General features: G+C 43.6%; 1 protein-coding gene across 9 annotated transcripts in view; it reads right to left on the bottom strand.

Annotated features, from left to right (window-relative positions):
- The window catches only part of LOC103281997 (N-acetyllactosaminide alpha-1,3-galactosyltransferase), a 44,413-nt gene extending 20,114 nt beyond the window's left edge, over positions 1-24,299 (bottom strand). Inside the window, exon 1 of one of the 9 annotated variants that reach the window (XM_062959467.1) lies at positions 24,074-24,299. The gene's annotated coding sequence lies outside the window, so the exon portion shown is untranslated. Of the gene's footprint in view, positions 1-712; positions 2,105-3,449; positions 3,547-18,265; positions 18,457-24,073 lie in introns of those variants that run through there. The other 8 variants (XM_062959468.1, XM_062959463.1, XM_062959472.1 and 5 more) reach the window with 8 other exon arrangements.
- Between the last annotated feature and the right edge of the window lie 536 nt (positions 24,300-24,835).

The raw sequence follows: 24,835 nt of genomic DNA, 5'->3' as shown, positions 1-24,835 counted from the left end.
CTGGGACTCCCTTGACTGGCTTGTACCAGAGTCTTTGCAGTTCAATCTTTAAATCCTCATATCGTGTCAGCTTTTCCAATTGCTTCTCATCAATCCTGCCTGGGATTGCAACGTTGACGATCCATACTTTGTTTTTTAACACAATCGTGAGATCAGGAGTATTATTATTATTATACTTATGTTCCTAATATGATAGGAATAATAATCCTGAAACTTTGGATCCAACATTTGTGAACAACCAACACGACGGCGATGAGTGTGTCTTTCTCCCGCTTTCAATTTGTTTCCTTGTCTTTAGCAGCTGCCTTGGCCTTTTTGTGCAGCTTGGGAGCAGCTGTTTGCCTTTTGAATTTGAGGAGAGGATTTAGTTTCATGTTCATGTTCAATCAGTGTGTGTCCCGAAATAGACAGTTTTTCAGATCTGGGTCAGAAAGAATTTGAGACTTCAGAAATAAATTAATACTCGAGAAGGCGAAGCTGACAGATTTTCCTAGCCATAAGCTCAAAACCTCGTATGGCATGTACGGGGCTGTTCTGAGTCCCAAGACTTGAGCATTGGACTGTGACTTTGGAGACCTGGGTTCGAATCCCTGCAAGTCACACTCTCTCACCCTCGAGGGGACTCAAGACAATATCTCTCTGAAAAGACTTGCCAAGACAACACACAAGTCAGAAACAATTGTACGAGCTCAAAGGCCAATAAGACACATACCTTCTGAGTCAGGTCTGGTGTTGTGTTCAGCATTCGAAGGCGTTTGCTGTGAACTGCTTCTCGTTCAGACTCAAAGGTTCCTTTTTCTGAATGACTCAGGAAGAAGAACTGACAGATCCTGTGGTGTTTGAATCGGTCGGGTTCTCATGGTACGGTGTATAAGGCGCTGCTAGTTTCACTCTGACACTTTCCTGCCGAGAACGGAATATCTGACGGAACTGAGAAATGCAACCGAGCTGAAAATTGTTCTGAAGTCCACGTCTGTCCCTGTCCCTCCAGAGAGTTTCCAAGGAGATACATTCATTCGCCCTGGAGACAAAATGATTGCCATCTTCAAATATTTGAAAAGTCATATCGACAGGGGGGCAGACTTGTTTTCTCTGCCCTGCTGTCATTAGGAAGAGGGATCGGGCTTGTTTTCTTCTGCCCTGGAGACCATGGGTTCAATTAGGAAGAACTAGCTGTGCCCGGCCACGCGTTGCTGTGGTTAGGACTTTATTTTTCTTTTTGTTGTATGAACGTAGAGGCGTGGATGAGAGGTTGTGCTGTCAATTTTCGAGGTTGTGGGGCATTTAGTTTAGTTGTTTTGTCCAGTGCCGCGATTCCATTACCCTTTTATATATATAGATAGCTATGCCTGGCCAGGCGTTGCTGTGGCTAGGACTTTATTTTTCTTTTCTTTTTGTTGTATGAACCTAGAGGCGTGGATGAGAGGTTGTGCTGTCAATTTTCGAGGTTGTGGGGCATTTAGTTTAGTTGTTTTGTCAAGTGCCGCGATTCCATTACCCTTTTATATATATATAGATAGCTATGCCTGGCCAGGCATTGCTGTGGCTAGGACTTAATTTTTCTTTTCTTTTTGTTGTATGAACGTAGAGGCATGGATGAGAGGTTGTGCTGTCAATTTTCGAGGTTGTGGGGCATTTAGTTTAGTTGTTTTGTCCGGTGCCGCAATTCCATTACCCTTTTATATATATAGATAGCTATGCCCGGCCAGGCGTTGCTGTGGCTAGGACTTAATTTTTCTTTTCTTTTTGTTGTATGAACATAGAGGCGTGGATGAGAGGTTGTGCTGTCAATTTTCGAGGTTGTGGGGCATTTAGTTTAGTTGTTTTGTCCGGTGCCGTGATTCCATTACCCTTTTATATATATAGACTTCCTGACCATGCAAGCTGTTCAACAGTGGAACTCTCTGCCTTGCAGTCCATTGGAGTCTCCTTTTTTGGAGGTATGCCGTCACACCCAGGCACCTTTTAAAGCTTTAAGATGTGCTTCTTCCTTTGCGGGGGCCTTACTTAGAAGCTCTGGAAATCCCAGTAACCAAAGTCACTTCAAGTTGAACAATCAAACAAAATGTTATTTTCACAAAGTCCTTGGCAGGCTTGGCACATGTAATTAAGGTTGCAAATATAAACTGTCAACTTATAAAACCTTGCAGATGTTTCTTTCTTGCTTTTCCCCTTTAGTTGCTGGGTGAACTTCCACCAAAGGCAAAGAGATCCTGAGATCCTCTTTACCCCAGCCCTGAGCTGCTATCAAAAAGAGCAGCTCTATCATTATATACCATATATACTCGAGTATAAGCCTAGTTTTTCAGCCATTTTTTAAGACTGAAAAGCCCCCCTCGGCTTAATACTCAGGTGAGGGTTGTGGTTGGCTTATATTTGCGTCAGCTTATACTTGAGAATATATGGTACATTTATTATTTTCTCTATTATTGTTGGTATTATTACATTTATTATTTTTCTGTATTATTGTTGCTACTATTACATTGATTTTACTCTATTTTTATTATTATTATTACAGTAGAGTCTCGCTTATCCAACGTAAACAGGCCGGCAGAACGTTGGATAAGCAAATATGTTGGATAATAAGGAGAGATTAAGGAAAAGCCTATTAAACATCAAATTAGGTTATGATTTTACACATTAAGCACCAAAACATCATGATATACAACAAATTTGGCAGAAAAAGTAGTTCAATATTCAGTAATGCTATGTAGTAATTGCTGTATTTACGAATTTAGCACCAAAATATCACGATGTATTGAAAACATTGACTACAAAACTGCGTTGGCTAATCCAGAATGTTGGATAAGCGAGTGTTGGATAAGTGAGACTCTACTGTATTGAAAACATTGACTAAAAAAATATGTTGGATAATCCAGAATGTTGGATAAATGAGTGTTGGATAAGTGAGACTCTACTGTAATACATTTATTATTTCACTCTATTTATTTTTACATGTATGATTTTCCTGTATTTATTATTATTATTACATGTATTATTTTACTCTATTATTATTAGGATACATAAGCACATTTACATTGAAGAAGATGAGAATAATGATTTGATCAGAGTTGGACAGTCTTATCTTAAATTTGAGCTCTATGTAAATATTCAAAAACATTTAACCTACAGATGCCTCAATTAATGTAATTTTATTGGTATCTATTTTTATTTCTGAAATTGACCACCCTTGGCTTATACTAGAGTCAATGTTTTCCCAGATTTTTGTGGTAAAATTAGGTGCTTCGGCTTATATTCAGGTCGGCGTATACTTGAGTATATACAGTAAGCTCAAAGCTAGTTTTTGAGGCGAAGTTAGTAGGGCTTCTTCCAGTGGCAAAGAAATCCGGAGATGTTCTCTTCCCCAGTGCTAAGCTACTATTTTTAGAAAGAGCAGGTCTTTCCTTCTTTATGCTCAGCGCTGGTTTTAAAGGCAGGTCAGTACTTACGATGGCTTTTACGTGGTTGGCCTGGCTTGGCCACACAAGCACATCTCAGTCTCGAAGGCAGAAGAGGCTTCTCAAAATGGAGCCTTCTTTCCCCAGGAAAAGGGGCGGTCTCCAGAACAAACTGATACATTTGCAGGCTGCAAGCAGCAAAGACTTTGCAGAGCTGGCTACAAACTCTGTGAATAGCCTAACTATCAGACTGCTGCAGAATCTGCAGCAACCCTGGAGCAAATGCAAACAGGTGCTATTTTCTACAGCTACTAGCTGTGTCCGGCCATGCGTTGCTGTGGCGAAGTGTGGTGGTATGGGAAATAAAGTATTGAGGAATTGGTGGTAGTTAAGGTCAAGGGTAAACGTTTTCCCCTGACGTTAAGTCCAGTCATGTCTGACTCTGGGGGTTGGTGCTCATCTCCATTTCTAAGCCAAAGAACCGGCGTTGTTCGTAGACTCCTCCAAGGTCATGTGGGATGACTGCATGGAGTGGTGTTACCTTCCCGCTGGAGCAGTACCTATTGATGCACTCACATTTGCATGTTTTCGAACTTCTGGGTTGGCAGAAGCTGGGGCTAACAGTGAGGGCTCTCTCCGCTCCCCCAATTCAAACCTTTTGGTCCAGAAGTTCAGCAGCTCAGCGCTTTAACATGCTGCACCATCAGGGGATATTATTTCCTAAAGGTTGTGAATATACAATATTTCTGATTTTTATTTGTCTGTTGGAGGCAAGTATAAATGCTTCAATTAGGGAAAATGATTAGGATGTAATGGCCTTGCAGGTTTAAAGCCTAAGTCTGCCTGTCCTCTGGGCAGAGTTGGTTGCTAGGAGACCAAGTGGGCAGAGATTTGTCCTCTAACTGGCAGCAATTGGATAAAAACAATTATTCCTTTCCCTCTAATTAGGACTTTATTTTTCTTTTCTTTTTGTTGTATCAACCTAGAGGTGTGGATGATGGGTTGTGTTGTCAAATTTCGAGGTTGGGGGGCCTGTAGTTTTGTTGTTTTGTGGGTCGCCGTGATGCCATCACTCTTTTATATATAGAGAATGGAAAAATGCAAACCAAACCTCTGGCGGACGAAACAGAGGCTGGATGCCCATCAGTCGGGGATGCTTATCCTGGATGGCGCAACGGGTTAAACCATTGTGCCGAAAGGTCGGTGGTTTGAATCCAGGGAAGAGGTGAGCTCCCGTCTGTCAGCTCCAGCTTCCCACGCTGGGACATGAGAAAAATATCCAGGCAACGTCCTTGCAGATGGCCAACTCTCTCACACCGGTTTCTCAACATGGAAAAAAATCCTGCCTGGCAGAAGGAAATTGGACTATATATCCCATATGTCTCTTCCAATTCTTTTATGATTCTACTCTGTGTTTTAAAGTCATTCCAGCAAGCCTAAAGCGAGCCTATCATCACGTTTCCTTGTCACAATTTCTTCAGAGGGGTTTTGTCCCTGAGGCTGAGATGGTGTGACTTGGTTTCCGTGGAGGATTCGAACCCTGAGCTGAATTTTTGCAAAGTGGTCTGTCACCGGATTTATGCCAAACAAGGCTTTGCGAAGCTATGGGCGGCTTGAGAAGAACAAAACCCCAGGAGGATCTTTCTGTTCAGCTGTCAAGAGTCACAGACAACACACAAATCTTTATTACGGCCATAGAGCGGCATAAGGAAAGCGAGGTACAGTCTCACAAAAACATCATATGTTGCTTAAAAACAGATGTGTTTACTTCTTTCTCCCCAATCAGATTTGTCGAACTGTCACGCTGATTGTATCTGGCATGACAACCACTTCCTTGAACGCGTGGTGTGGGAGTGAGCGTGGCCGCTTCCGTGTTCTGCAAGATTTCCTGTAAATGATGTTCACACAGATGGCAAGGACCTAACGGAAGCTGAAGAGAGCAAGAAAAGGTGGCGAGAATATACAGAAGATCTGTATAGGAACAACAACAACAACAACAACAACATTTTATTTATATTCCACCCTATCTCCCCAAGGGGACTCGGGGAGGATACACAGCAAATATTCAATGCTGGGATCCTGTCGTTTCCTGCTGCCTTGTTATTAGCAATGCTTCTTAAGGCCCATTCAACCTCACTCCTCAGGGTGTCTGGTTCTAATTCACTCACCACACCACCAAAGTTATCCTCAATATTATTATCTTTCCATCACCTTGACAGCATCCTCTTTCAAGTTTTAAACGGTTCGGCTGGGATCCCGTCGTCTCCTGCTGCCTTGCTGTTAGAAATGCTTCTTAAGGCCCATTCAACCTCACTCCTCAGGATGTCTGGTTCTAATTCACTCACCACACCACCAAAGTTATCCCCAATATTATGATCTTTTCATCACCTTGACAGCATCATATTTCTAGTTTTAAACAGTTCGGCTGGAATCCCGTCATCTCCTGCTGCCTTGTTATTAGCAATGCTTCTTAGGGCCCATTCAACCTCACTCCTCAGGGTGTCTGGTTCTAATTCACTCACCACACCACCAAAGTTATCCTCAATATTATTATCTTTTCATCACCGTGACAGCATCATCTTTCAAGTTTTAAACAGTTCAGCTGGAATCCTGTTGTCTCCTGCTGCCTTGTTATTAGCAATGCTTCTTAAGGCCCATTCAACCTCACTCCTCAGGATGTCTGGTTCTAATTCACTCACCACACTACCAAAGTTATCCTCAATAGTATCATCTTTTCATCAGCTTGACAGCATCATCTTTCAAGTTTTAAACATTTCAGCTGGAATCCTGTTGTCTCCTGCTGCCTTGTTCTTAGCAATGCTTCTTAGGGCCCATTCCACCTCACTCCTCAGGATGTCTGGTTCTAATTCACTCACCACACCACCAAAGTTATCCTCAATATTATTATCTTTTCATCACTTTGACAGCATCAACTTTCAAGTTTTAAACAGTTCAGCTGGGATCCCGTTGTCTCCTGCTGCCTTGTTCTTAGCAATGCTTCTTAGGGACCATTCAACCTCACTCCTCAGGATGTTTTGTCCTAATTCACTCATCACACCGTCAAAGCTATCCTCGATATTATTATCCCAAAGCGGTCCCAACAAGGGTTGGCTTCCTCTTGACAGTTTTGTCCCTTTCACCCTCCATTCGTGCCTCTTCGAATTCCACAGCACTGCTGGTCACAGCTGACCTCCAGTCAGAGCGCTCGACGGCCAGGACTTCCCAGTTTTCGGTGTCTATATGATTATTTTTAAAGTTGGCTTTAAGTCCATATTCAAATCTCTGTTTTCTATTCTTGGGTTGAGAGTAGAGTAACTGCTTTGGACATTCGGACAATGTGGCCAGTCCAACAAAGTTGATGGCGAAGGATCATCGCTTCAAGATGGCAAAGTTGAAAGCCAAAACCAAGATCACAACAACATCTGATGATAACGTAGTTGGTGGCGCAATGGGTTAAACCCTTGTGCTGGCTGGACTGCTGACCTGAAGGTTGGGTTGCTGACGGGTTGCCGGTTCGAATCTGCGAGACGGGGTGAGCTCCCGTCTGTCAGCTCTAGCTTGCGGGGAGGTTCTCGCAGAAGCAGAGGCAGCAGGAGGACATTTTTGCTCCCTGGCTTCAGGTAGGATTTGGCTAAGATTTGGCTAAGATTTTAAACTGAGTGTGGGCTTGGCTCCTGTGGTCAAAGTCTAACTGTTGTGTGACTGTTGTGTTGAAAGAGAGCCAGGTACTTAAGTTGATTGACAGCAGGCATTGTCCCCTGTTAATTGAGTTTCTGGGAAAGCTTTATTTGCCAGTGTGAGTTTCTGCCAGAGCCTGATCCCAGAAGGGCAGTTGGTTCTCGCAGAAGCAGAGGCAGCAGGAGGACATTTTTGCTCCCTGGCTTCAGGTAGGATTTGGCTAAGATTTTAAACTGAGTGTGGGCTTGGCTCCTGTGGTCAAAGTCTAACTGTTGTGTGACTGTTGTGTTGAAAGAGAGCCAGGTACTTAAGTTGATTGACAGCAGGCATTGTCCCCTATTAATTGAGTTTCTGGGAAAGCTTTATTTGCCACCTTTACTAACTATCCTTTGCAATACATACAGGAAACAAAGCAACATAAACAAATACACAAAGAGGTGGTTTGTTCCAGTCAGCACATAAAGTGCGTGCATATTACTTAACTGTACAAAGATCCCACTTGGCCACCACGCTCGCCAAGAGATGCAACAAAAGCAAAACATTCCCATCACATGCACCAGCTGTGGCATGTTCCGCTTTTTCACACAAAAACTAGTCAACTACATCTGCTCCAAATGCAAACAGATGACTCTGATGGAGCAGAGGATCCAACAGCTCGAGCACCGTATTAAGACCCTTAAGGACATTCAGGCACTCGAGCTCTTCTTGGACACTGCACAACACGCTGCTGTATATCTGCAGCCTGCATCACACCAACACCACCAAGACCATGATCAGGAACCTTATGGGGAGATCAACTCAAAGGTAGACAACCCTCAGGCTTGGAAGGAGGTCACCCATAGAAGGAGACGCAGGACCAGGCAGCCTCCGCAGAACTCCTCTGCTCAGCTGCATTTACACAACAGATTTGAAATTCTTACATCATTAACATACAATCAGGAAACACATCTTGTGGTGGACCACAGTTTCTTAGATACCACTCAGTGGACCACCCTGGATCAATGCGCAGGGGATAGCCCTGACGGGGACAGTGCATCACCACAGTCACACTTATGTAATCATGCAAATGCTCCATCCCCAATCATAGACCAGGAGCAACAGGAACATCCTTGGGAGAGTAATGGGCTCTCGGATGTATCTCAATGGATTGTCATTGATGAATGCACTGGGGATGTTGAGGAGGAGGACAACACTTTACACCTACATGATTCACTTCAACAGGAACACTCTTCAGGGGACATACACACTGTCTTGCACAAAAGGGACCTTGTCAATCCTCAAAGGAAACAGGTCTTGGTAGTAGGTGACTCCCTCCTTAGAGGAACGGAAGCCATAATTTCCAGACAGGATGGGATGGCTCGAGAAACATGCTGCCTCCCGGGGGCAAAAATACACCATATCACTCAGAGGCTCAGCAGGCTCCTAAAGCCCCATCACCCTCCCCACCTTATGTTGATTCATGTAGGTACCAATGACACCGCTAGGCATACTTTTCAAAAGATCACAAATGATTTTCGAGCTCTGGGAACAAAGCTAAAACTGTATAATGTACATGTGATCTTTTCATCCCTCCTCCCTGTTGTAGGACATGGCTCTACAAGGGCCGGAAAAATAGTACAGGTCAATAACTGGCTCAGAAAATGGTGTCAAGAGGAGCATTTTGGCTTCCTTGACCATGGTCTACTCTTCCAAGAGGATGGACTACTGGCAAGCGATGGGGTGCATCTCACACAAGTAGGAAAACATCTTTTTGCACACAGACTCACAAACCTCATCAGGCGCACTTTAAACTAGATCCACTGGGGGAGGGGAACAACAGCCTGGCGAACACTATATTACCCACGACCACAGGGAACCGCCGAAAGGCTAAACGGAGGGCTGCACAAACACAGCAAGGACCAAGTACAGAGAGCACAATAATCCCAAATAAACAGTTCGAGGGGAGGTCACAGGGGCTTACATGTCTTTACACTAATGCTCAGAGCATGGGAAATAAGCAAGACGAACTCCAACTCCTAGCACAGCACCACACATACGATGTCATAGGCATCACTGAAACCTGGTGGGATGACTCCCATCACTGGAATTTAACCATTGAGGGCTATAACCTCTTTCACAGAAATAGAACAAAGGGGAGAGGAGGGGGGGTAGCTTTATATGTCAAAAACAGTTACGTTGCAGAAGAAATGCAAGACTGTAATCTGGGAAACCAGCTTGAAAGCATCTGGATAAGAATCAAGGGAACCGGGACTCAAAAAGATCTTGTTGTGGGTGTCTACTACAGACCTCCGAGTCAGGATGAAGGACTTGATGAAGCCTTCTGTCAACAGCTGACCAAACAGGCACAAAGAAGAGATATAGTAGTCATGAGCGATTTCAATTATCCCGATATCTGCTGGAAAACAAACTCAGCCAAGAGTACAAAGTCCAACAAATTCCTCACTTGCCTTGCAGATAATTTTATGGTCCAGAAGGTAGAAGAGGCAACAAGGGGATCAGCAACTCTTGATCTAATCTTAACAAATGTGGAAGACCTGATCAATACAGTTGAAGTGGTTGGATCCTTAGGGGCAAGTGACCATGTGCTCCTGCAGTTTGCAATACAAAGGAATGCTGAAACTAAGACAAGTCAAACATGCATTCTGGACTTTAAGAGAGCTGACTTCCAAAAAATGAAGGAATTACTGAGCGGCATTCCATGGACGCCGATATTAAAAAACAAGGGAGTTAAGGATGGATGGGAGTTTTTCAAAAGTGAAATACCCAAGGCGCAAATGCAAACAGTGCCAACAAAGAAGAAAAATAAGACAAGTGCAAAGAAGCCAGAAAAAGGAAGAAAAAGGAGGCGATAGGGCCATTGCAAGGAGAAGATGGGGTGATGGCGACAGGGGACAGGGAAAAGGCAGAACTACTTAATGCCTTCTTTGCCTCGGTCTTCTCAGAAAAAGAAAGCCATCTTCAACCTCAGCAACACGGAATGGACGAAGGATTGGGGGAAATCCAACCCCAAATAGGGAAACAAGTTGTCCAGGAACACTTGGGCTCTCTAAACGAATTCAAGTCCCCAGGGCCAGATCAGCTACACCCAAGAGTACTGAAGGAACTAGCGGAAGTTATTTCAGAACCACTGGCAATTGTCTTCGAGAGTTCTTGGAGAACGGGAGAAGTCCCAGCAGATTGGAGGAGGGCGAATGTGGTCCCTATCTTCAAGAAGGGAAAAAAGAACGACCCAAACAATTACCGTCCGGTCAGCCTCACATCAATACCAGGCAAAATTCTGGAAAAGATCATTAAGGAAGTGGTCTGCGAACACTTAGAAACAAATGCGGTCATTGCTAATAGTCAACACGGATTTACCAAAAACAAGTCATGCCAGACTCATCTGATCTCTTTTTTCGATAGAGTTACGAGTTGGGTCGATACAGGGAATGCTATGGATTTAGCGTACCTGGATTTCAGTAAGGCCTTCGACAAAGTCCCCCACGACCTTCTGGCAAACAAACTAGTAAAATGTGGGCTAGACAAAACTACGGTTAGGTGGATCTGTAATTGGCTAAGCGAACGAACGTCGTCTTCATCATGGAAAGAAGTGACAAGTGGAGTGCCACAAGCAGGGCTCCGTCCTGGGCCCGGTTCTGTTCAACATCTTTATTAACGACTTAGACGAAGGGTTAGAAGGCACGATCATCAAGTTTGCAGACGACACAAAACTGGGAGGGATAGCTAACACTCCAGAAGACAGGAGCAGAATTCAAAACGATCTTGACAGACTAGAGAGATGGGCCAAAACTAACAAAATGAAGTTCAACAGGGACAAATGCAAGATACTTCACTTCGGCAGAAAAAATGGAAATCAAAGATACAGAATGGGGGACGAGGCCTGGCTTGACAGCAGTGTGTGCGAAAAAGACCTTGGAGTCCTCGTGGGGAACAAGTTAAACATGAGCCAACAATGTGATGCGGCTGCTAAAAAAGCCAATGGGATTCTGGCCTGCATCAATAGGGGAATAGCGTCTAGATCCAGGGAAGTCCTGCTCCCTCTTATTCTATTCTGCCTTGGTCAGACCACACCTGGAATCACACTGTGTCCAATTTTGGGCACCACAGTTGAAGGGAGATGTTGACAAGCTGGAAAGCGTCCAGAGGAGGGCGACTAAAATGATGAAGGGTCTGGAGAACAAGCCCTATGAGGAGCGGCTTAAAGAGCTGGGCATGTTTAGCCTGCAGAAGAGAAGGCTGAGAGGAGACATGATAGCCATGTACAAATACGTGAAGGGAAGTCCTAGGGAGGAGGGAGGGAGCTTGTTTTCTGCTGCTCTGCAGACTAGGACACAAGGGAACAATGGCTTCAAACTACAGGAAAGGAGATTCCACCTGAACATCAGGAAGAACTTCCTCACTGTGAGAAGGGCTGTTCGACAGTGGAACTCTCTCCCCGGGGCCGTGGTGGAGGCTCCTTCCTTGGAGGCTTTTAAGCAGAGGCTGGATGGCCATCTGTCGGGGGTGCTTTGAATGCGATTTCCTGCTTCTTAGCAGGGGGTTGGACTGGATGGCCCATGAGGTCTCTTCCAACTCTACTATTCTATGATTCTATGAGATGAGAGAAGCCTCCCAGCAGGATGGTAACACATCTGGGCAACGTCCCCTAAACAACATCTCTCACACCAGAAGCGACTTGCAGTATGTTCTCAAGTCACAATTTTAAAAAAAGTAATCAGACCTAGCACAGCAAAGCTTGGCAGTTCGAGCCTGGGTCGGGGTGAGCACCCACCGTCAGCCCCAGCTTGCCTGACCACCTAGTAAGTCGAAAGCAGAAACACGAGTAGATAAATAGGTACCACTTTAAGGCACCCTTAAGAATGTCGACTGGAGGAAAGGAAAGCTCTCGGCATGGAAGATGGAGCAACAGTATCCGGAAATAAGATGGGAAAAATAATGGCTTTACCTCTGTCTGTGTTTTCTGTCCTTGTTAATCCTATAATTGTTATTGAATGTTTGCCGTATGTGTGCTCTGTAAGCCGCTCTGAATCCTCCTCGGGGTGAGAGGGGTGCGGTATAAATACTGTCAATAAATAAAATAAATATTGTGTGCTACTGGCCACTCTAGAAACGTCTTTGCACAAGCATACAAAAATCAAACATCGAGAAAACCTGGCAGATTAAGTTATGGGAGATTTGAGAAGAACAAAAACCCGGGCATGATCTTTCCGTTCGGTCACAAAGACCAAACAAATCTGTTTTATGGCCAAAGAGCAGCACAAGGAGAGCGAGGCGCAGTCCCATAAGTGCACAATATGTCACAGAAACATCCGTTGAGTCTTTGTTCGATGCGTTTCGTTTGTTCTCCTGATCAGATCTGTCTAATCATGACCCTGATTTTGCAAGATAATGAACCGCTTCCTTGAACGCAAGGATTTTGCAGGAGTTGCCTATTGTATATTGATCTATCTATATATATAAAAGAGTGATGGCATCACGGCAATTCACAAAACAACAAAACTACAGGCCCCCCAACCTCGAAATTTGACAACACAACCCATCATTCACGGCTCTAGGTTGATACTACAAAAAGAAAAGAAAAATAAAGTCCTAATTACAGGGAGAGGAATAATAGGTTTTATCCAATTGCTGCCAGTTTGAAGGCTAAGCTCCGCCCACTTGGTCTCCTAGCAACCTACTCAGACCAGGGGACAGGCACAGTTAGGCCTCACTTAGGCCTCTTCCACAGATTATCAGATTTTAACTGGATTATATGGCAGTGTAGACTCAAGGCCCTTCCACACAGCTATATTACCCATTTATAATCTTATATTATCTGCTTTGAACTGGATTATCTTGACTCCACACTGCCAGATAATTCACTACAGCTGTGTAGAAGGGGCCTCAGATAATCCAGTTCTAAACAGATAATATAAGATTATAAATATACAGTAGAGTCTCACTTATCCAGTCCAACCCAGTTCTGCCATGCAGGACACAATCCAAGCACTCCCAACAGATGGCCACCCAGCCTCTCAATACTAATACTAATAATAATAATAATAATAATAATAACAACATCATACAATCTTAAGGTTGGAGTGACCCCTAAGGGTCATCCAGATCAACTTCCTTCTATCATGCAGGAGGACACAATCCAAGCACTCCTGACAGATGGCCATCCAGCCTCTACATAATAATAATAATAATAATAATAATAATAATAATAATAATAATGAAGATGATGATGATGATGATAATAATAATAGAAGAATAGAATCCAAGAGTTTGGAGAGACCCCTAAGGGCCATCCAGCCCAACCCTTTCTACTATACAGCAGGACACAATCCAAGCATTCACAACACATGGACAACGTATAAATACTATACAATACGACACAGGGTCATAGACCCCCTTTACCCTCACCACTTTCACACTACACAAACAACCAAATGCATACTAAACATGAAGACAACCATACAACAGACATTCAATACCACCACTACCTCAACAATTTCTCACCAACACTACCAGACAACGCCACAGCAACGCGTGGCTGGGCACAGCTAGTCTCTATATATAAAAGAGTGATGGCATCAGGGCAGCGGACAAAACAACAAAACTACAGGCCCCCCAACCTCAAAATTTGACAACACTACCCATCATTCACGGCTCTAGGTCGATACAACAAAAAGAAAAGAAAAATAAAGTCCTAATTACAGGGAGAGGAATAATAGTTTTTATCCAATTGCTGCCAGTTAGAAGGCTTATATTGCACTGTATAATTTTTATATATGCGTCTTATTGTAAGCCGCCCTGAGTCCCCTGTTGGGTGAGAAGGGCAGGATATAAATATTGTAATAAATAAATAAATAAAATAAGCTCCGCCCACTTGGTCTCCTAGCAACCTATTCAGCCCAGGGGACAGGCACAGTTAGGCCTCACTTAGGCCTCTTCCACAGATTATCAGATTTTCACTGGATTATATGGCAGTGTAGACTCAAGGCCCTTCCACACAGCTATATAACCCATTTAGAATCTTATATTATCTGCTTTGAACTGGATTATCTTGACTCCACATTGCCATATAATCCACTTCAATGTGCATACTAAACATAAAGACAGCCATACAACAGACATTCAATACCACCACTTCCTCAACAATTTCTCACCAACACCACCAGAAAACGCCACAGCAACGTGTGGCTGGGCACAGCTAGTACGCATAATAAAAGTGAAAATATGTATACGTGTATGTGACCATAAAACCCCTTTGACCAATAAGAAATACTTGTTTCCAGTGAATTGTTTCCAGTGAATTCACCATTATTTATAGCCACTAGCTGTGCCCGGCCACGCGTTGCTGTGGCATTGTCTGGTGGTGTCTGTATTTTATAGGCAGTGTGGAAGAGGCCTAAGTGAGGCCTAACTCTGCCTGTCCCCTGGGCTGAGTGGGTTGCTAGGAGACCAAGTGGGCAGAGCTTAGCCTTCTAACTGGCAGCAATTGGATAAAAACAATTCTTCCTCTCCCTCTAATTAGGACTTTATTTTTCTTTTCTTTTTGTTGTATCAACCTAGAGGCATGGATGAGGGGTTGTGCTTGTTGAGTTGAAATATAAAGCAGTTCTGCAATCGTACAATGTCCATGTAGTTGCATAAGATCAATAACCTAATCAATCAGCATCAATATATACAGCATAGCATATTCAAACTACTTGACCGTAGCTAGAGAGCCTTTCTTTCCTGTGCTCTCTCTTGAAGCTCAAATTCCCAACTGACAATCTCAGCCATCTGCCATCAAACAGATACATTGTTTTAGGCGTGGCCTTGCCTCTGCAAAAAGAGCTCAGCTCCCTTTTTGCAGAGAAAGCAGGTAACTTTGCAAGGATTTCTTTGCAAGGATTTCTTTACACACACATATAGCAATTTAGCGCAATAGAAAATACTGTAGGTCTTTGGAGGGATTTAGAGGAGTTGTAGTTCACCTGTACTGGGATGTATAGTTCACCTGCAATCTAAGAGCACTCTGGACCCCACCAATGATGGACCTGGACCTTACTCAGGACACAGAACTCCAATGGCCAGCAAAAAATACTAGACGTCTTTGGAGGGATTTAGAGGAGTTGTAGTTCACCTGTACTGGGATGTATAGTTCACCTACAATCTAAGAGCAATCTGGACCCCACCAACAATGGTTCTGGGCCTTACTCAGCACACAGAACCCTAATGGCCAGCAGAAAATGTTACCATGTGAGAGTATAGCGGAATCAGTAGCATCCAGATAACACCATGTGCAAAAGACTCAGACCAGGCAGAGGAATTGAAATGAACAAAGGAAACTTTACTCTTGCTTGTTGAGTTGAAATATAAAGCAGTTCTGCAATCGTACAATGTCCATGTAGTTGCATAAGATCAATAACCTAATCAATCAGCATCAATATATACAGCATAGAATATTCAAACTACTTGACCGTAGCTAGAGAGCCTTTCTTTCCTGTGCTCTCTCTTGAAGCTCAAATTCCCAACTGACAAGCTCAGCCATCTGCCATCAAACAGATACATTGTTTTAGGCGTGGCCTTGCCTGTGCAAAAAGAGCTCAGCTCCCTTTTTGCAGAGAAAGCAAGTAACGTTGCAAGGATTTCTTTACACACACACATAGCAATTTGGCGCAATAGAAAATACTGTAGGTCTTTGGAGGGATTTAGAGGAGTTGTAGTTCACCTGTACTGGGATGTATAGTTCACCTGCAATCTAAGAGCACTCTGGACCCAACAATGATGGACCTGGACTTTACTCAGCACACAGAACCCTAATGGCCAGCAGAAAATACTGGAGGTCTTTGGAGGGATTTAAAGGAGTTGTAGTTCACCTACATCTAGAGCACAGTATCAATGTAAACCAGGGGTCCACAAACTAAGGCCCGGGGGCCGGATGTGGCCCATCGAAGCCATTTATCCGGCCCCCACGGCACAAGGGCAGAAGGGGGTTGGGCTAAATGACCCAAGGGGTCTCTTCTTCTCTTACAACCCTTATTATTATTATTATTATTATTATTATTATTATTATTATTATTATTATTATTATTATTATTATTAGAAACACAACAAGATGAGTCCACAGCAGACACTCTGCTGGTTGTTGTATTGGATCATACTTCGGACACTTCCCAAGTGTCTAGGACTGTGTGATGTATCGGCGAATAACGTGTGCAGATCCCAGTAAGGTGGCCTTTTGTAGCTGGCAGATGGTAATTTTGTTAGCGCCGATTGTGTTTAAGTGCAGGCCAAGGTCTTTAGGCGCTGCACCCAGTGTGCCGATCACCACTGGGACCACCTTGACTGGCTTGTGCCAGAGTCTTTGTAATTCAATCTTTCAATCCTCATATCGTGCCAGCTTTTCCAGTTGTTTCTCCTCAATCTTGCTGTCACCTGGGATTGCAACATCGGCAATCCATACTTTGTTTTTTTAACACAATTTTGAGGTCAGGAGTATTGTGTTCCAAAACGTTGTATTATTATTATTATCAACACAACGACGTTGTATGGCACAGCAAACAAGATAGATATGCTGGGTTTCGTTTCACAAAATCACAAGTCGAACACTTCCCAAGTGTCTAGGACTGTGTGATGTATTTTCGGATGATGCGTGCAGATCCCAGTAGGGTGGCATTTTGCAGTGGGGAGATCGTAATTTTGTCAATGTCTATTGTTTCCAAATGCCGGCTGAGATCTTTTGGCACGGCACCCAGTGAGCCCATCACCACCGGGACCACCTGGACTGGTTTCTGCCAGAGTCTTTGAAGTTCAATCTTGAGGTCCTGATAGCGGCTGAGTTTTTCCTGTTGTTTTTCGTCAATGCGACTGTCACCTAGGATGGCAACATCAATGATCCAAACCTTTTTCTTTTCCACAACTGTGATGTCTGGTGTGTTGTGTTCCAGAACTTTGTCAGTCTGGATTCAGAAGTCCCACAGTATCTTTGCGTGCTCATTTTCCAAGACTTTTGCAAGTTTGTGATCCCACCAGTTCTTTGCTGCTGGGAGGTGGTACTTGAGGCATAAGTTCCAATGAATCATTTGGGCCACACAGTTGTGCCTCTGTTTGTAGTCTGTCTGTGCGATTTTCTTACAGCAGCTGAGGATATGATCAATGGTTTTGTCGGTTTCCTTGCAGTGTCTGCATTTTGGGTCATCAGCCGATTTTTCGATCTTGGCCTTAATGGCCTTTGTCCTGATGTCTTGCTCCTGGGCTGCAAGGATCAGGCCTTCTGTCTCCTTCTTCAGGGTCCCATTCGTGAGCCAGAGCCAGGTCTTCTCCTTATCAGCTTTTCCTTCAATTTTGTCAAGGAACTTTCCATGCAGTGTTTTGTTGTGCCAGCTGTCAGCTCTAGTTTGTTATTATTATTATCAACATTGAGGCTGGGTGGCCATCTGTCAGGCATGCTTTGCTTGTGCTTTCGGTGCACAAAGGCAGAAGGGGATTAGACTCAATGGCCCAAGGGGTCTCTTCCAACCCTCTTTATTATTGTTGTTGTTGTTGTTGTTAATTATTATTATTGCTCGGTGGCCAACTATAGTCCGGCCCTCCAACGGTTCAAAAGATCGTGAACTGGCCCCCTGTTTAAAAAGTTTGGGGACCCCTGATGTAAACAATGATAGATCTGGACCAAACTTGTCATGCATACCTGGTGAATACTGGTGGGCTTTGAGTGGAATTGGCTTGGACATTTTGGAGTTGTAGGTACTGGGATGTATAGTTCACCTGGACCCAAGCGATGGTGGATCTGGACCAAACTTGGTATGCATACTCAATATGCCCCAATTTAAATACTCGTGGTTTTTGAGGGGAATTGGCTTGGACATTTTGGAGTTGTAGGTACCGAGATGTATAGTTCACCTGGACCCAAGCGATGGTGGATCTGGACCAAACTCGGCATGCATACTCAATATACCCCAATTTAAATACTGGTGGTTTTTGAGGGGAATTGGCTTGGACATTTTGGAGTTGTATAGTTCACCTGCAACCAATGAGCACTCTCAACTCCACCAAAGCTGGAATTGGACCAAACTTGGCACGCAGAATTAGCAAAAAATACCAGAGGTCTTTGGGGGAAAATTCACCTTGATTTGGGGGAGTTGTAGTTCACCTACATCCAGAGAGCACCTTGAAGGTAAACACCAATGAATCTGGACCAAACTTGGCATACAGACCTGATATGGCGAAATTTGATTCCCGGAGGTTGGGGTTAGGGAACTGACCCTCCTTTCTGGGAGTTGTAGTTCACCCACAATTAGAAAAACGGTGATCTCACCATAGTGGGAACTGGGAAGCAAATGTGCCAATTTAATCTTGATTGAGAGAGTTGAGCGTTTTAAAGGTGACGAACGCAGCTGCCGCCTCACCTTCCCACTTAAGTGCATTTTTCTTTCCCTTTGTGTGTTTTTCAGGCCTGATTAAACCCTTGTCTAATCGCAACCGCCGTGTGTTTCGCATATGCTGGCACTTCTCAGTCTTTATCTCCCGACATTTCACAGACGAACGCCTGGGCAGGCGCGGGCAGAGTTTGGCTAAGATAGCAGGCGCTTTGCAAGAGGAAATGGGCACAAACCAGACAAGGAGTTTGCTTTCGCTCGAGTTTGGAAGGGCAGGATGTTGCAGCCCGGTCTCCTCTCCCCGAGTGCAAACTATTTCTCTTCCATTCTGAGTCACACTTTTTCCCCTACGTAAACAATTCTAAAAAGGAGTTTCAGTAACCTCAGAGGTATCTTATATATTTTTGTTGTTGTTTTTAGTGCTGAAATTGTGGTGCGTCTTACAATTGATGGCATCTTATAGGTGAAGAAATACGGTACTTTTGCATTTTGAAGCTCAGTTTGCAGCAACTAAATTGAAACTGAGATGCGTCTTACAATTGATAGTGTCTTATACTTGGAAAAATACAGTAGTTTCGTATTTTGAAGCTCAGTTTGCAGCAACTAAACAAATTGGAGTGCGTCTTACACTTGATAGTGTCTTATAGTTGAAATACGGTACTTTTGCACTTTGAAACTCCGTATGCAGCAACTAAACTGAAATTGGGGTGTCTTACAATCGATGGCGTCTTATAGTTGAATAATTATGGTACTTCTGCATTTTGAAGCTCAGTTTGCAGCAACTAAATTGGGGTGCAGCAACTAATTGGGGTGCATCTTACAATCAATGGTGTCTTATAGTTGAAGAAATATGGTACTTTTGCATTTTGAAGCTCATTTTGCAGCAACTAAACTGAGATTAGGGTGCGTCTCACAATCAATGGTGTTTTTATAGATGAAGAAATATGGTACTTTTGTATTTTGAAGCTCATTTTGCAGCAACTAAATTGAAATTGGGGTGTGTCTTAAAATTGATGGCATCTCATAGTTGAAGAAATACGGTAATTTTGCATTATGAAGCTCAGTTTGCAACAACTAAACTGAAATTGAGGTGTCTTACAATCAATGGTGTTTTATAGTTGAAGAAATACAGTACTTTTGTACTTCAAAGCCCAGTTGCAGTAACTAAACTGAAATTGAGGTGCGCGTTACCATTGATGACGTCTTATAGTTGAATAAATACGGTACTTTTGCATTTTGAAGCCCAGTTTGCAGCAACTAAACAGAAATTGGGGTGTGTCTTAAAATTGATGGCGTCTTATAGTTGAAGAAATACGGTACTTTTGCATTTTGAAGCCCAGTTTGCAGCAACTAAACAGAAATTGGGGTGTGTCTTAAAATTGATGGCATCTTATAGTTGAAGAAATACGGTACTTTTGCATTTTGAAGCCCAATTTGCAGCAACTAAACTGAAATTGGGGTGTGTCTTAAAATTGATGGCGTCTTATAGTTGAAGAAATACGGTACTTTTGCATTTTGAAGCCCAGTTTGCAGCAACTAAACTGAAATGGGGGTGTGTCTTAAAATTGATGGCATCTTATAGTTGAAGAAATACGGTACTTTTGCATTTTGAAGCCCAATTTGCAGCAACTAAACTGAAATTGGGGTGTGTCTTAAAATTGATGGCGTCTTATAGTTGAAGAAATACGGTACTTTTGCATTATGAGGCTCTGTTTGCAGCAACTAAATTGGGGTGCATCTTACAATCAATGGTGTTTTATACTTAAAGAAATACGGTACCTTTGTACTTCAAAGCCCAGTTGCAGTAACTAAACTAAAATTGAGGTGCATGTTACCATTGATGACGTCTTATAGTTGAATAAATACGGTACTTTTGCATTTTGAAGCTCAGTTTGCAGCAACTAAACAGAAATTGAGGTGTCTTACAATCGATGGTGTCTTATAGTTGAATAATTATGGTACTTTTGCATTTTGAAGCTCAGTTTGCAGAAACTAAATTGGGGTGCATCTTACAATCAATTGTGTCTTATAGTTGAAGAAATATGGTACTTTTGCATCCCTCACGGTGTGGTTGAGAGGGTGATAAAGCAGCAACGGTCTAACGCATTTCAAAAGCATATCTCGCTGCCTGGACGGTGGAAAATCCAAAGGTTTGTGCGTCAAGTCTTTGGACACAGTGGACAATAACGTCACACCACGATTTTCCTCCGGTGGCAGAATGAATGGGCCACAATGGGAGGCAGGGATCCAAGGCCTTGTGTTTACCAGATGGATAACTAGTTAGTGAAACAGTTTCCCTTCTGCGAATATTAAAAAAAACTGTAGAATCAGGACAGTAAATAAACAAAAACTCTGAAAACAGGGGAATTCCAGGCAGGAAACAATCATGGCCAGCTAACACCTCCCGACAAAGGATCCCCCCCCCCCCAGGCAGGAAGCAGTCAGGCTTCAAAGCTTCAGGGCCATGTCAGTGCAAAGCCGTGGAGTTCAATATAGTTGCTGTATCTCAACACCTCCTCCCCACAAAGGGCTCCGACAAGGCAAGAAGCAGCCAGGCTTTGAAGCTGCAAGGCTGTTCAATGCTAATCACGCTGGCCAATCACATTTGCCTCAAGCAGACAAGAGTTCTTTTTCCCACCCTGGATATCATTTCACATACAGTATATATAAACCCCGCTTGCCTAGTTTCCAACAGACCTCACAACCTCTGCCATAGATGTGGGGGAAACGTCAGGAGAGAATGCTTCTGGAAAGTGGCCAGACAGCCTATCTTTCAAGGCTCAGGTGATAGCAAAGGTGGGACTCAGAAGGTCTTCTCAATACCCCCGGCTCCCTTGGCTGCCTGCCTGCCTGTCTGTCTGTCTGTCTGTCTGTCTGTCTATCTACCTGTCTATCTGTCTACCTACCTACTTGACTATCTACCTACCTGTCTAGCTACCTGTCTATCTACTTACCTACCTATCTACTTACCTATATACCTATTTATCTACCTATCTATCTATCTACCTACCTATCTACCTACCCACCTGTCTAGCTACCTGTCTACCTACTGACCTACCTACCTACCTGTCTATCTACCTATCTACTTATCTATCTACCTGTCTATCTACCTACCTACCTATCTAGCTATTTGTCTACCTACCTACCTATCTACCTGCCTACCTACCTACCTGTCTGTCTGTCTGTCTGTCTACCTGTCTGTCTACTTACCTATCTACCTACCTACCTGTCTATCTAGCTACCTGTCTATCTACCTATCTACTTATCTATCTACCTGTCTATCTACCTACCTACCTATCTAGCTATTTGTCTACCTACCTACCTATCTACCTACCTACCTACCTACCTACATGTCTATCTACTTACCTATCTACCTACCTAGCTACCTATCTATCTACCTATCTATCTAACTACCTAACCTTCCTGTCTATCCAGCTACCTGTCTATCTATCTAGCTACCTATCTACTTACCTACCTACCTATCTACCTGTCTACCTACCTACCTACATGTCTACTTACCTATCTACCTACCTATCTAGCTACCTATCTATCTACCTATCTATCTATCTACCTAACCTTCCTGCCTATCCAGCTACCTGTCTATCTATCTAGCTACCTATCTACTTACCTACCTACCTACCTACATGTCTACTTACCTATCTACCTACCTATCTAGCTACCTATCTATCTACCTATCTATCTATCTACCTAACCTTACTGTCTATCCAGCTACCTGTCTATCTATCTAGCTACCTATCTACTTACCTACCTACCTGTCTATTGTCTATCTACCTACCCATCTATCTACCTATCTACCTACCTACCTACCTACCTGTCCTGTCCAGAGAGGAACAAAAGCATCGGAACCCACCTTTCCAGGGAGATCTGCCGTTGCTTACCTATCTACTTACTTACCTACCTACCTGTCTATCTATCTATCTACCTATCTACTTACCTATCTATCTATCTAGCTACCTATCTACTTACCAATCTACCTACTTACCTGCCTATCTAGCTACCTGTCTATCTATCTAGCTACCTATCTATCTACTTACCTATCTACTTACCTACCTACCTGTCTATCTAGCTACCTGTCTATCTACCTATCTACTTACCTATCTATCTATCTATCTATCTATCTATCTAGCTACCTATCTACTTACCTATCTACCTACTTACCTGCCTATCTAGCTACCTGTCTATCTATCTAGCTACCTATCTATCTACTTACCTACCTACCTGTCTATCTAGCTACCTGTCTATCTACCTATCTACTTACCTATCTATCTATCTATCTATCTAGCTACCTATCTACTTACCTATCTACCTACTTACCTGCCTATCTAGCTACCTGTCTATCTATCTAGCTACCTATCTATCTACTTACCTATCTACTTACCTACCTACCTGTCTATCTAGCTACCTGTCTATCTACCTATCTACTTACCTATCTATCTATCTATCTAGCTACCTATCTACTTACCTATCTACCTACTTACCTGCCTATCTAGCTACCTGTCTATCTATCTAGCTACCTATCTATCTACTTACCTACCTACCTGTCTATCTAGCTACCTGTCTATCTACCTATCTACTTACCTATCTATCTATCTATCTAGCTACCTATCTACTTACCTATCTACCTACTTACCTGCCTATCTAGCTACCTGTCTATCTATCTAGCTACCTATCTATCTACTTACCTATCTACTTACCTACCTACCTGTCTATCTAGCTACCTGTCTATCTACCTATCTACTTACCTATCTATCTATCTAGCTACCTATCTACTTACCAATCTACCTACTTACCTGCCTATCTAGCTACCTGTCTATCTATCTAGCTACCTATCTATCTACTTACCTATCTACTTACCTACCTACCTGTCTATCTAGCTACCTGTCTATCTACCTATCTACTTACCTATCTATCTATCTAGCTACCTATCTACTTACCTATCTACCTACTTACCTGCCTATCTAGCTACCTGTCTATCTATCTAGCTACCTATCTATCTACCTACCTATCTACTTACCTACCTACCTGTCTATCTAGCTACCTGTCTATCTACCTATCTACTTACCTATCTATCTATCTAGCTACCTATCTACTTACCAATCTACCTACTTACCTGCCTATCTAGCTACCTGTCTATCTATCTAGCTACCTATCTATCTACTTACCTACCTACCTATCTAGCTACCTGTCTATCTACCTATCTACTTACCTATCTATCTATCTATCTATCTAGCTACCTATCTACTTACCTATCTACCTACTTACCTGCCTATCTAGCTACCTGTCTATCTATCTAGCTACCTATCTATCTACTTACCTATCTACTTACCTACCTACCTGTCTATCTAGCTACCTAGCTACCTGTCTGTCTATCTATCTATCTATCTATCTATCTATCTATCTACCTACCTACCTACCTATCTACTTACCTATCTATCTATCTATCTAGCTACCTATCTACTTACCTATCTACCTACTTACCTGTCTATCTAGCTACCTGTCTATCTATATAGCTACCTATCTATCTACTTACCTACCTACCTACCTACCTACCTGTCTATCTAGCTACCTGTCTACCTACCTACCCACCTGTCCTGGCCAGAGAGGAACAAAAGCATCAGAGCCCACCTTTCCAGGGAGATCTGCCGTTGCCGCCGCCGAAGCCACAGGTCTTGGGACGCCTCCGTCAGTGTTTCCTGGTGGGCATCCTGGCAGGGACTGGCCTGGGGCAAACCCGTCTCTCTTGAGCCTGGGTGGAGCCTGTGCGGTTGGTGCCCGTTGAGCCCTGCCCTGCCGCACTGCCTTCCTTCGTTGACCTACTCCCTCCCTCCTTCCAAAATAACCACTCGCCTGTCACTCACAACCTCTGAGGATGCCTGCCATAGAGTCAGGCGAAACGTCAGGAGGGGATGCTTCTGGAACATGGCCAGACAGCCCGGGAAGTGCACAACAACTATGTGCAGATGCAGGAGGTTAGGACAGGGAGAAAGTCACCCGCAGGTACGGCTTCCTGTGCTGACTCGTGTTGAAACTCAAACCACATCCTGCACAAGTTTGCAGCCCTCATCGAGGACTGAGATGTCGGCCTGTCACGCTTTTCTCTTTGAGAAATCTCAGTGCCCTTCGGGAAACAAGCCTGGGCAGCCTCGAGACGAAGCCAAACTTGATCAGTGGCTGTAGGAATCGTAGGAAATGACCTGTCCCCTATCTTTCTCAACTCGCTCCTGGAATGTGGTTCAAGGAGGTTTAGTTCTGGAAAGGCATCCAAAGGCTTTGCAGACTCCCGTTTCTGGCCTGGGGGTGTCAAGGAGGCCAGCGGTGCGAGATAGGAGTCAAAGGTCTTGCCGGGAGCCATTGCAGGTCAACAGGCCAACATGTGTCCCTTCCTAA

The sequence above is a fragment of the Anolis carolinensis genome, unplaced genomic scaffold (genome assembly GCF_035594765.1).
Source record: "Anolis carolinensis isolate JA03-04 unplaced genomic scaffold, rAnoCar3.1.pri scaffold_7, whole genome shotgun sequence".
NCBI lineage: Eukaryota > Metazoa > Chordata > Lepidosauria > Squamata > Dactyloidae > Anolis > Anolis carolinensis.
This window is presented reverse-complemented; position numbering and strand designations above follow the sequence as displayed.